The 13,205-nt window shown below is 33.5% G+C and overlaps 1 pseudogene; it reads left to right on the top strand.

The window, feature by feature from the left end:
• Nucleotides 1-304: 304 nt before the first annotated feature.
• Nucleotides 305-476, top strand: LOC115527009 (annotated as a pseudogene).
• The last annotated feature ends 12,729 nt before the right edge of the window (nucleotides 477-13,205 follow it).

The following is a 13,205-nucleotide window of genomic DNA, read 5'->3' as shown; positions in this document are numbered from 1 at the left end:
ATTCAACATAAAAAAAGACTGAAATCTTGCATTTGTGACAACATGGATGGACCTTGAAGGCATTATGCTTAATGAAATAAGGCAGACAGAAAAGACAAAAACCATATCATCTCACTTATATGTATAACCTAAAATAAATAAACAAACCTAAGCTCATAGACACAGAGAACAGATTGGTGGTTGCCAGAGGCAGAGGGTTGGGGTGTGAGAAATGGTGAAGGGAGTGAAGGGTACAGTAATACAATAAGTAAGTCACTGGGATGTAATTTACAGCATGGTGACCATAATTAATAACTTTATTGTAATCCCTTCTCGGCCTTTTGGCTAAGATCAAGTGTAGTATCTGTTCTTATCAGTGTAATAACTTTACTGTATATCTTAAAGTTGCTGAGAAAGTAGATCTTAAAAGTTTTCATCACTCACACACAAATTCTGTAAATGTGGTGATCATTTTGCAATACATACAAATATCAAATTATGTGGTACAGCTAAAATTAACAAAACATTGTATGTCAATCATACCTTAATTTTAGAAAACCAGAAGCGTAACAAAAAAAGCTTTGAGATGTGAGATGCAACCAAACAATACTCACGGAAAAATTTATAGCTATAAAATTGACCCAATAAATAGAAAATACTTTTCCTTTCTTTCCTAGATATTAGATAACTAGGTAATTGCAGAGTCACACCAGGGATAGTAACATAAACATCTTCAGGGGTCAAAGTAAATTGAGATATAATAATATGATCAACTTAACAGATGTCTGAGCCGAGAAACAAATTCCTAACCATTCTTAATGTCTTCAGTTAGCAGACTGCTTCAGTCCATTGACTTAACTCCCTTTGAATAAAAAAGACACCAAATACACTCAAGGAAGTACCTGAAATCATATCAGAAGTACATACCTTAAATTTTCCCTTAATCTTTTAAAGGCACCTCCTGCTATCTACCATCATAACGTACACAAGAGAAGGGAAATGTCCAGGTATACATGAGATTATCAGACACCAATTTTGAGATGTTAATTTCATAGAAATAAGAATTACTGTCATCTACTTCTTGCAGGTGTTTTGTGAAGGTCAAGTGATAAATGGAAAAAAAGAATTTCTTCACTGTAGGCCCAGGGTGTCCCTGCATTAATCCCAGAGTTAATGCTTCACATACTTGGTTTTCAGTTGTAACTATAATTGCCATAACATATTAAGTCTCTAAACTGAAGGCTAAGATCAATTACAAAGGAAAAAGCAAAATAAATGACCTGGCACAATTTACCCCACTCAAAATACAAGATTCAAAATAATAATGTAGAACATAAAATCCCAGAAATTAGTGACAGAATAAGAGACTATAAGGATTGACAAAAAAAAAAAAAAAAAAAATGATTCTCATTACACTTATAATGAATTCTCCAGGCTGAACTATATTGAATATGGTTACTTCTTAGAAATTAATGGCACACTATTAGAAACATATTAGGATGGGGGCCTCATACACAGATGCTTTTCCGGGTGGACTTTCTCTTGGAGCAAAAACATTTCGCCTCTGGTTTATGGTATAGAACTATTATCTGAAAAATGTTTTTGTCTTCATCCCATAAATAGAGAGCACAACAATAGGATTTCCTTTAACAGCAAAAACAGTCAACCAAATAAAACTCACACAACTAATAGACCCAATATCAAACCTATTCAATATAACTCTTATCCAAGAAATGCGTTTTGCTAAAAATGAAGCAGCAATGGGCTAATCGACTACATACTTCGTTCTAAGTAGAATGCTTTATGTAGGGCTGTTGTAGTGAAAACGATGAGAGGAATAGGAAAAGGAAAAAATAGAGAGAAGCCAAATTAGAGAGGGTGGAGATAGATAGTGGAATAGAAATAACCATTCTCCTTTTTGTGATAATCATAACCTTGCACTCAATGATAATTTTACCAATTATGGACACAACCATAAACAATATTTTAGTTTAGACTATATCTGACTTTTACAGTATGGGTTTATTTTTTTCTTGTGTATTTTCCTTAATATTATTTTATGATTTTTCACGGTTGTTGCCTGTAACTGGAATTTGCTCATCCTTCTGTTGCCAAATAGTATCCTATTATATGAAGAGACTAAATTTTTTTAAATCCATTTTGATATGGGTAAAAAAAAATATATATATATATATACATATATATTATTATATATATTATATATATATATATACACACACACACATACATACATACATACATACATATAGTTTTCACATTTTGGAACCATAATGGAAAGAAAGGATAGTATGAACAGTTGAGAACATATCTTAATTACATGAATACTTGAGTTTATTTAAGATATTTATGTAAGAGGGGGCCACAGGCTCTGGATATCTTTACTTACCTAGATAATGTTACATTATACCCAAAGAAGTTATACCAATTAATAGCAGAATAGTAAAAGTTGTCTTTGGTCTGTGAGCTCACTTTGGCATTGCCACCTGAGACTCTAGAATGTGCCTACTGTGATTACATTTTAATGGCCATTTTGATTTCCTGGAATATAATGTCATTAATAATTTTTAACACTTGGATTTACTGTATTTGTAGTAGCTTTTAAAGTCATTTGCCCATTCTTTAGAGTATATTTTAAAAACTTCTTTCACATATACTTCTTTCCATATTTTGATCACTTGCCATTTGTTGGTTCTACATATTGAAAAATACATGTTGAAAATACCTTCCTACACACTTGGCTTTTTCACTCCCACATTTTGGCTTTTGCACATACTGTCACATTTTCATTCTCTTTTTGGTATATGGTGATTAACTTCTTAATTTTAATGTACTATCTTTTCCTTTAAGATTAATAGTAAAGAAAAGAATTTTTTAATTCTTTATTATGGTTTCATTAAGATAGTATCTTATAATATTTTTTTAACACTATAGTTTTGCTGTTTACAATGAATAACTGATTTACATGGAAGGGATTTATTTTATGGGCTGAGACAAGGACTCACTTTAATTTTTTAATGTTTATTTATTTTGAGAGAGAGAGAGAGAGAATGAATGAGAGAGAGAGATTGAGCAGAGGAAAGGCAGAGAGAGAGAATCCCAAGCGGGCTCCATGTTGTCAACTCAGAGTCTGATGTGGGGGTTTGAACCCATGAACAGTGAGTCAAAACCAAGAGTCAGACGCTTAACTGAACTGAGCCACACAGGTGCCCCATTTTAATTTTGTAATGCATTCCCACTATGATTTGAAAAGTCTACCTTTTGGACGGAACTGGAGAGTGTTTATGCTAAGTGAAATAAGCCATACAGAGAAAGATACCATATGATTTCACTCTTAAGTGGATCCTGAGAAACTAACAGGAACCATGGGTGAAGGGAAGAAAAAGAAAAAAAGAGAGAGGTTAGAGTGGGAGAGAGCCAAAGCATAAGAGACTCTTAAAAAATGAGAACTGAGGCTGATGGGGGATGGGAGGGAGGGGAGGGTGGGTGATGGGTATTGAAGAGGGCATCTTTTGGGATGACACTGTAGTGTTGTATGGAAACCAATTTGACAATAAATTTCATGTATTAAAAAAAAAAGTCTACCTTTACCCATTTTCCTCAGCGTTACTTCTGTCACCTATCTATGAATCTGTAGGTTTGTTTCTGTGTGCACAAGACTATTACATGGATCACTATATATGTGACAATATATTATAGAGCATGGCTTCATAAAAAGTCCTATTATTTCTAAAACAAATTCTCCATTTCCTTTACCCCTCCTTTTTTAGATTGGCCACTTGTTTGTCTTCAGTGTCAACTTAGTTCTAGGATTATGTCTCTCCTATTGTTCCAATTGGTATCAAACCAAAGGACTAGGCAAAATATGAGGGAACTGTTCTAAGGTTCTCATTGGAATCTCTTCTCTCTGGTAGTGGAGGTGTGGTTGATGTGAATTGAGAATCTCACTTGGATGAGTAAAGGAATTGACTCTTGCGTACAGTTATGGAAGGTGGGTCAGGAGACATCTATACTTTGAAGCAGCACACTACTGTTATAAGCTGTTTCTGTCTTCATTATCTTAGTGTTTTGTAACATAGGGTAGCCGTGAGCAAATTCTTGGTTCCTCATTTCTCCGCTTACCTCATTTTGCAAATTAGATAACTGAATTCATTTCAGTCTTAGTCCTAATGTACACAGATTAGTTTCTATCTTAAAGACAATGTTGAAAAATATGTTTTCTTAGGTACTTTAAACTGATGTTTTTAAATGAACGTATGCACGTACATAAATTGCACAAGGCCCTTTGCATATCTGTCCTTCTGAAAAACAATCTTTAGAAATTGCTTTATTATACAAGGAACATTTGGGCCCAAAAAATTGCTTTTATTTAAGCATTGATAATTTTATGGTGAAATAATCCATGTATTGTTCTCTTCAGTATATCCTTTGGCATTTTAATTACCATCCACGTCCCAGGAAGGTACACACCAGTAATTAATATAATGGGATGATCATATAGAATAAATGTAAGGTAACCAGATTGTTCTGTTTTTGGACATTTTAGAAAGTATAAGAAATCCATAAATTATTATGTGTCTATTGAATGTAAAATCTTTCAGAATCCAACTGTTATCAATGTGAGAATTATTGTAGTCTTTGTATTTTCATTTCTTAACGAATACAATGCATACTAAAATAGAGCAGACAAAATTGCTCATTTTGCCAAATTGGCTATTATTATATATTGATTCTCCCACAAACTCAGTGTCCTTTTTACTGGATAAAAACATTATATTCTGAAAAGCATATTTTTCACCCTGAAAACAAGCCAAAATATGCAAACTCAGTATATATTTCTAACTAGGGATCTATCACAATTCATCCATGGGACACCTATATTATAAACCACTAATAAAACTATTTGTTATCAATGTCAGCCTTTTATCTCCCCTGAAAATAGTCGTCTTCTTGAGTCAGAATGCTCTGTTACATTGCATCTTTTAAAGTCTTGGATCGAATAGAAATACCATTTTAACATATTTCATATTTTAACCTGTCTGGGCTCAAAACGTGCTCATTTCTAGGGAAGAAAACTATAAATAATCTTCTGACTTTTTTACAAGGTTTTAAATCAACCACATGCAGAAAGCTGATAAGTAAGGGGAACAGAATAAATTGCAATCCTATTATGTTCTTTTTTTTTTTAGTACACATTTCCTGGTAGATTGTTTATGATGTGTTATCTCCTGTTCCCAAACTGTCAAAATGTGAGTAGAGATACACGGTGTGACTTCCACTGACTTTAACAGGAGTGGCTGGGCGATTTTTGACGTGCCAGTCATCTGGCTACACAGACAATAGGATTAGCCAAAGTGGCTCCTGATATGACAAATGAAGGAGATGAATTTCTCATTCTAATTCTGCTTATGTCAAATGAGTTTACATGCAGAAAATAGTCAAAATCATGATATTTGAATTCACATTAAATCTACATTATATTTTTAAAATCACCTGCATTTTCATAGACTCTGACTAAAGAACAATCACTTAGGGAATAATTATTCTTTAAGAACTCTGAAATCATTTTTTAGGCAAAAAGAATCAACTAAAAAGGTAGAATTTGTTCAAATTTTAATGACAAAATTTCATACATAAACATTAAATGTGAATACTAAAGTCAACTATAAGCCAATCATTTCGTTCAGTTAAAATTAAGAATTACATACTACGTAGTATATAGTTACTTGTAGCATGTGATGCATGGAATGTAATGTGATACCATGGAATGTATATGAACTTTGGATTCAGGGTTTGGTTCAAATCCACACTGCCAGCACTATACTATACGTGTGGTACTGGTAAAGTTCCTTATCCTTCCTGAATTAAATTTCTTCACTTGTAAGTGGTAATGACATCACCTATTATACAGAGTTATGAAAGTTACACAAAATTAAACTGACTGATGAGTTCAAGTCACCTTGTTCTTACTGGTAGTAGATGCTCAATATATTTGCTTTTTCCTCTCAGTGCCCCATGTATTATGATACCTTTTTACTCCTTTTCAAATCTCACACACATATCTTATTTCATTTTAACAATCAACCAGCTATATTTTATTAAACTATTATATCTGTTGGGGGAAACTAAAATTTAGAAAAGTTAAGTCACTTACTCAAATATCATACTCCAGATGTGGAGTTAGGTTCTAGGATATAGCAATTAAAAAAAAAAAAAAGAAAAAAAAAGGACTAAATAATATGCTTATAATGTAGCAGGGAAACTAGCTTAAAACAAATAATTAGAAAAACAATTAATTAATGTTATAATTGATGTGATCAGTATGGATCCAGCTACTAAGAAAAAGAAAGTGGGATTTGATACTAAAGCAGCTTACTTATTTATTTTACAGAACCTAACTAGACACAGGTGATACACGGCCATGCAGTGACTCCACAGTGGAATGACTGTCCCATATTCCCTCCATCTTTCTGTTCTATAATTCACAGCATTTCCTTTCAGACTGGAAGGACATGGAAAATTACAAAGATAAAACTTCTTTCCCTCAGTCAACTAACAGGAAAGAAAGAGAAAAACCCTGAATCCCTATTAATCATGTAGACAAACAAAAATCACAAATTTCAAATTAACGGCGCAAAAGATATGTCATCTAAAGTCCAATAATACCATATTAAACACATCACTTTGTCTGTGAATATAATTTATGCTATTTTAAAAATGTTCCAGCTTTGAATGTGTAGATAGCTTTGGGTAGTATTGACATTTTGACACTATTTTGTATCTAAAATCTATAAAGAGCTCACCAAACTCCACACCCGAAAACAAATAACCCAGTGAAGAAATGGGCAGAAAACATGAATAGACACTTCTCTAAAGAAGACATCCAGATGGCCAACAGGCACATGAAAAGATGTTCAGCATCGCTCCTTATCAGGGAAATACAAATCAAAACCACACTCAGGTATCACCTCACGCCAGTCAGAGTGGCCAAAATGAACAAATCAGGAGACTATAGATGCTGGAGAGGATGTGGAGAAACGGGAACCCTCCTGCACTGTTGGTGGGAATGCAAATTGGTGCAGCCGCTCTGGAAGCAGTGTGGAGGTTCCTCAGAAAATTAAAAATTGACCTACCCTATGACCCAGCAATAGCACTGCTAGGAATTTATCCAAGGGATACAGGAGTACTGATGCATAGGGGCACTTGTACCCCAATGTTCATAGCAGCACTCTCAACAATAGCCAAATTATGGAAAGAGCCTAAATGTCCGTCAACTGATGAATGGATAAAGAAATTGTGGTATATATACACAATGGAATACTACGTGGCAATGAGAAAAAATGAAATATGGCCTTTTGTAGCAACGTGGATGGAACTGGAGAGTGTAATGCTAAGTGAAATAAGCCATACAGAGAAAGACAGATACCATATGGTTTCACTCTTATGTGGATCCTGAGAAACTTAACAGGAACCCACGGGGAAGGGGAAGGAAAAAAAAAAAAAAAAAGAAAGAGGTTAGAGTGGGAGAGAGCCAAAGCATAAGAGACTGTTAAAAACTGAGAACAAACTGAGGGTTGATGGGTGGTGGGAGGGAGGGGAAGGTGGGTTGATGGGTATTGAGGATGGGCACCTTTTGGGATGAGCACTGGGTGTTGTATGGAAACCAATTTGTCAATAATTTTCATATATATATATATATAAAAAAAATGTTCCAGCTCATATTGTCTCAGATAAGTGTTCAGTGCATTACTTTCCTACTGCCGCTGTATAAAGTTAGCACAAACTTAAAGTAGCTTAAGACAACATAAAGTAGCATTCTATAGTTCTGGAGGTCAGAAGGTTAAAGTGGGGTCTTGAGGTATGGTTTTCATTCTCAAAGTCTTAGGGGAGAATCCATTACCTTGCCTTTCTAGCTTCCGGATATTGTCTGCATTCCTTGGTTCATGGCCCCACTCTCCAATTTCAAAGCCAGTTAGCAAAACATCTTCCAACCTTCCTCTCTCTGTGACCTCTCTTTCTGTCTTCACATTTCCTTCTCTGACTATTAAGCCTCTCTCTTTCATCTTTCAAAGATCTTTGTGATTATATTAGGCTCACTTGGGTGATCCAGGATCATCTCTCCATCTTAAGGCCCTTACTTAATCATATCCTCAAAGTTTTTTTTTCCTATCCATCTAAGATACTATACTCATGGTTTCCAGAAATTAGAACATAGACATCTGGGGGTGGAGGACTAGTAGTCTATTTACCACATGAAGTGAATTACACATCTGAACTTAATTTAACATATGAAGTGTGTAATAAAGAGTCTACATATCCAAACTTAGCCCAACAATTACACAGCTCTCCATTCAACAAATTGAATGTTGTCTTAGATTTATGTCTCATTCCTTGCTTTACTAAATCTTGAAACATCCTCTTTGTAAAATTCATCTATTATTTATTTATTTAAGTTTTTTCTGGAATAAAAAAATTCAAATTCTATCTTGTTACATGCTTTTCGATAAAGCACATAATTTTGTTATTTTGAGAGAAAAATATAGTTGAATGTCCTGTAATTAACATATTGATATTGCTTCAACTGAGACAGAAATGCTTATGTCTGCCACAAGGGTTTCTCTAAAGTACCCACTCCAATATAAAAGTTTATATATTCATTACAATTCACAAACTCTTATAGAGTAGAGCAAAGCCTATTGGACCTTAAATTTATCTCCATTATATTTTTTCAATACTAAAAAGGTTATAAAATGTTAGACTATAAAGTTATTTGCACAATGACCTAATCCTGCCCTGACCTCATGATATTCTTCATCTAAGTGATTTCTCACAATTGGAATCTGCTTAGTTCTAGAACCCAACATGCATAGTTAGTTGCTCAACTCATAACACAGGTTAATCTCATTACTCATTGTTGACTATCCACTGAAAAACTATTTTTGGAAAAACTAATGAAAATACCACATGTGCAAATAATTTTTAAAGTTTAATCATTCATGGGTAACCTGTCTTAAGCTGTGAACCCTGCACTTAAAATAGTATGTGAGACATTACAATATGTAGGCTTTGAAAGCTGAGCAATTCCACAGGGCTATAATAAACACTAATTGCTTTGCAGTTTCCAGAAAACATATGTAAATAATAATGCTAAAATGGTTTACAGTTTTTCAACAATAATTCCATAGATGACTAGCCACATAAAAAAAATTTTTAATTTCACTTTATTTTCCATTTAATCTATTTCATCTTTCTTTAACCCTAAGCTAAACTTCATATTTATCTCTCCTGAAGCAAAATAAACTTAAAATGGTAAAATATATTTAACTCAGAGTTTAGGTGGAATGAGAGTGGAAAAGAAAGAAATGTAAAGAAAATGATATTTAAGTTGAGAATTCCCTAGACAATAATAAAATTTAAATTAAAGTTTATATCACTTTGTTCTACCTGAACTCCACTGGGAGATATAAAACTGTTCATATACATAAGGACATGCAACATTATTCATGATATTTTTCTGCCTAAAGAAAAGTACATAGACAATACATGGGCAAAATGGTGAAGCACCCACCATAAATTAGAAAATCAGGAATATTTATTGCAAGGTAGCACATAAAAGATATATGCTGCAGGCATTGCTCTAAATATATAACTCATTTTAACAACAGACTCCCAGGTTATAAAAGAAAATAGAAATTATATATTGTGTATAGAACTCTTTCTTCATTCATTCATTCATTCATTCATTTTAATGAACATTCATCGAAGAAGGACTACCTAGATGTTAAGCACTGCTCTAGGTGCCAAATGAAACAAAGAAGTTTATGACTCAATTGGTGAAATATAAAATAAATAAGTAAACAAAATAATCAAAAGATAATTACAAATTTGGATAAGTTCACTGAAAATGAACAAGGCTCTTAGGGGAGAATCCATTACCTTGCCTTTCTAGCTTCCGGATATTGTCTGCATTCCTTGGTTAGTGAGCCAGGGAAAGAATTACATAATATAAAGTTGTAGAATTTACGATGAAACCAGACAGTGCATAATTACCTAGACGATAGCAGACTGTAACATTGCAAATGGTATTCTTATATTTGAAGAAATGTGGTTGAAGTAAATAGAAAACATACATGGAAACTAGAGAAGGAGAGTCTCTAAGATGAAATGTGGCATTTGTTACCTAATAGCTCCAGTAGAGAATCAATGAATCTTGCTGTTAGTACTGAAGTCTCTGCAGAAGGGCATAATTTTTTTTTTCATAATGTCAGCTCCATATTTGTTTTTCTCTCACTCATACCCTCAGAATAATTCTGAGCATAGAAGAGTTAAAAATAAATATATGCAAAATAAATAAATGAAATAATAAAAGAATGTTTTACTGTGGTCTTAATGAACTCTTCCTCAAAATTCCTAATTCCATGTTGTGTATAACCTAAGCTCATCAAGCAATCTTCCATATGGTGCTTCAGATTTGTCTTATGAAGAGGAAAATTATCGTTTCTCTGTCAATAAGTTTTCTCACAGAAAAGATTTACTCATTTGGCTTAGAGCTTAAACATTTTTTATTGGGTCAGTACGAATCAACTCCCCCAAAATTAATCGACACTTGTATCTTGGGAAACTACAAAATTTGATGAACACTTTACTGTACAAGATACAAACGCTATTCTTAAGAGAAAACGCAATGTGTCCTAAATGACCCTATTTTATCATAAGTTTAAACATCAAGTTTTGAAGGGAAGACATCCCCTCACTATTGCTAGCAGGTACTTCCAGTATTCCCAAGCATTTATTAATACTAAACCTGAATTACAACATTATGAACACTGATGACCTCATCTACTGTCTACACCCGTGACACTACATATGCAGAATATGATCTACTCTGTTTCTTTACAACTTCTATAAGGATCTGATCAAATACAAATATTTGATAAAGTTGTGAGAAAAAGGCTAATTTGGGCAAAAAAAAAATACTCTGTGTAATTGAGAATATATTCATGGTATATAAGAAAAGTTGACATATCATGGACTTGAATAAGAATTTGGATGATGATAGCTAGCATTTTACAGGGCTTTCAAGTGCATTCCCATATATCATTTGGTCTTAACAAACTCCATATAGTAGACAGGATACAAGATATTATGCACATTTACAGATGATGAAACTAGTACTTAGATTTATAATGAGCGCTTTTAGAGTGCAGTAATACAGGGAACAAAACAGCAGATTGGAAAAGGCACAAGTTTTGAATTTGATAGTTCTATGTTGAAAGCACAGCTGATAAACCTAATTAGCCATGTGGCTTCATCAACTTGTCTTCTCAGAGTTTACTTTTTAACTCTCACCTCTGGTTTAGAGGTAATAATACCTTTCCTTATTTGTTTGCTAGGAACATAAGAGGTAAGGCAAGTATAGACTTGGCACATTAGAGTCATTTATTAAATGCTCATTGCCTTTATTATTAATCATATTCTGAATATTGTTATTAACTCAGAACCTTCATTTTATATGAAATGTTCCTTAATTAAGAAATAAAAGGTAAAGACAAACGAATTCCCATTTTCTCACTTTGGACATACCAAAAATAATATGCAACATAATTCTTTCATTCACTATATTTTAACAGCATTACTGACGTATAACTTATGTACAATAAACTGCACATTTAATGCTGACAATTTGGTCATTTGATTTATGAAATCATCACTGCAATGAAGAGAATGAAGATATCTGCCAAATAAACCCAGTAAACATTAGTTCTAAAAACATTATATACAGCTAATAATGTTTTTCCATAGGAATTATATTACCACTTTCACTTGACTCACGTCATTTCTTTTTTTTATGTCATTTTTTCTAAACTGAATTAGACTTTACATTCTTATTATCTATTCCATACAAATTCTACCTGATTATCTAATATATGAACACACACCCACACCCAATTGTTTGAAGTTGTTAAAAACACTGTTGTATCATGTTTAACAGACATCTCTACAGTGACCTGAGTAGTACAGACAATTCTCAAAAATAAAAAGTGTGGTCACAGGCATTTCAAGACTGATGCACTGACTTCTTTATCATGCCATCAGATACCCAACCTTAGGAGGTACTTCTGTTTTTAAGCCTGTTAATCTATTGTCACAAGTTGGCTGCTGTACTTCTAGGCAATGCAAGAAATTTGCAAAAGGGGGAATTGGAATCACCTGTGATTCCTGAGTCATGCTTTTCCTTTCATTAGGAAAGCAAAAAGTTAACTAGAAACCACCAATGTACTTTCTTTTGGGACTAATTAGCTAGAAATGGGTCTTAGGGACACCTCTGAATACAGGGAATAGGAGAAAATGAGTTCCCAGCAAAGGAGAAAAAGAATGTCATGGTTGGATTAGGTCGATAATGATGCGACAATTGCATAGGAACAGTGCCACACTTAAAAGATCTTGGATCTTCTAACAATAAAGAAGGAATGGAAAATAGAGACAAAATTGGCATGTCTGTCACAGTTATACTGTATCTCTATGTGAAATCTAGGATTCATGAGAAGATGAAGTCATAGAGTATTCAAAATGAGGCTTGACTTTTCCTAATACAATCATAACTGTTAACTACTATGGAGTATGAGAAAACATGACACATAAGTACTTAAGAAAAAAGGATTTTAAAGCATAAAAGAAAACTGCTATTAGTAGAAAAAATATAATTAAAATTTTAAGAGGAAATATGTGAAATATATGAAGAAAGTGTTAAAGTGACATTTTTTACGGAAAAGGAATAAAACATCATAATACCTCTTCAAAAGTAAATAAAGTAAAACACGATTTTGTTAATATAGCCTCACAGAGTATTAGACAGAGAAAAGTCCCTTGTTTCTATTCTAAGACCAAAGCAATTTTTTTCTTTTTTTTTCTTTTTAATATGAAATTTATTGTCAAATTGGTTTCCATACAACACCCGGTGCTCATCCCAACAGGTGCCCTCCTCAATACCCATCATCCACCCTCCGCTCCCTCCCACCCCCCATCAACCCTCAGTTTGTTCTCAGTTTTTAAGAGTCTCTTATGCTTTGGCTCCCTCCCTCTCTACCCTCTTTTTTTTTTCTTCCCCTCCCCCATGGACTTCTGTTAAGTTTCTCAGGATCCACATAAGAGTGTAAACATATGGTATCTGTCTTTCTCTGTATGACATTTCACTTAGCATAACACTC

This window comes from Lynx canadensis, chromosome A1 (assembly GCF_007474595.2).
Source record: "Lynx canadensis isolate LIC74 chromosome A1, mLynCan4.pri.v2, whole genome shotgun sequence".
Lineage (NCBI taxonomy): Eukaryota > Metazoa > Chordata > Mammalia > Carnivora > Felidae > Lynx > Lynx canadensis.
The sequence above is the reverse complement of the archived record's forward strand: the minus strand, read 5'-3'. Positions and strand labels throughout refer to the sequence as shown.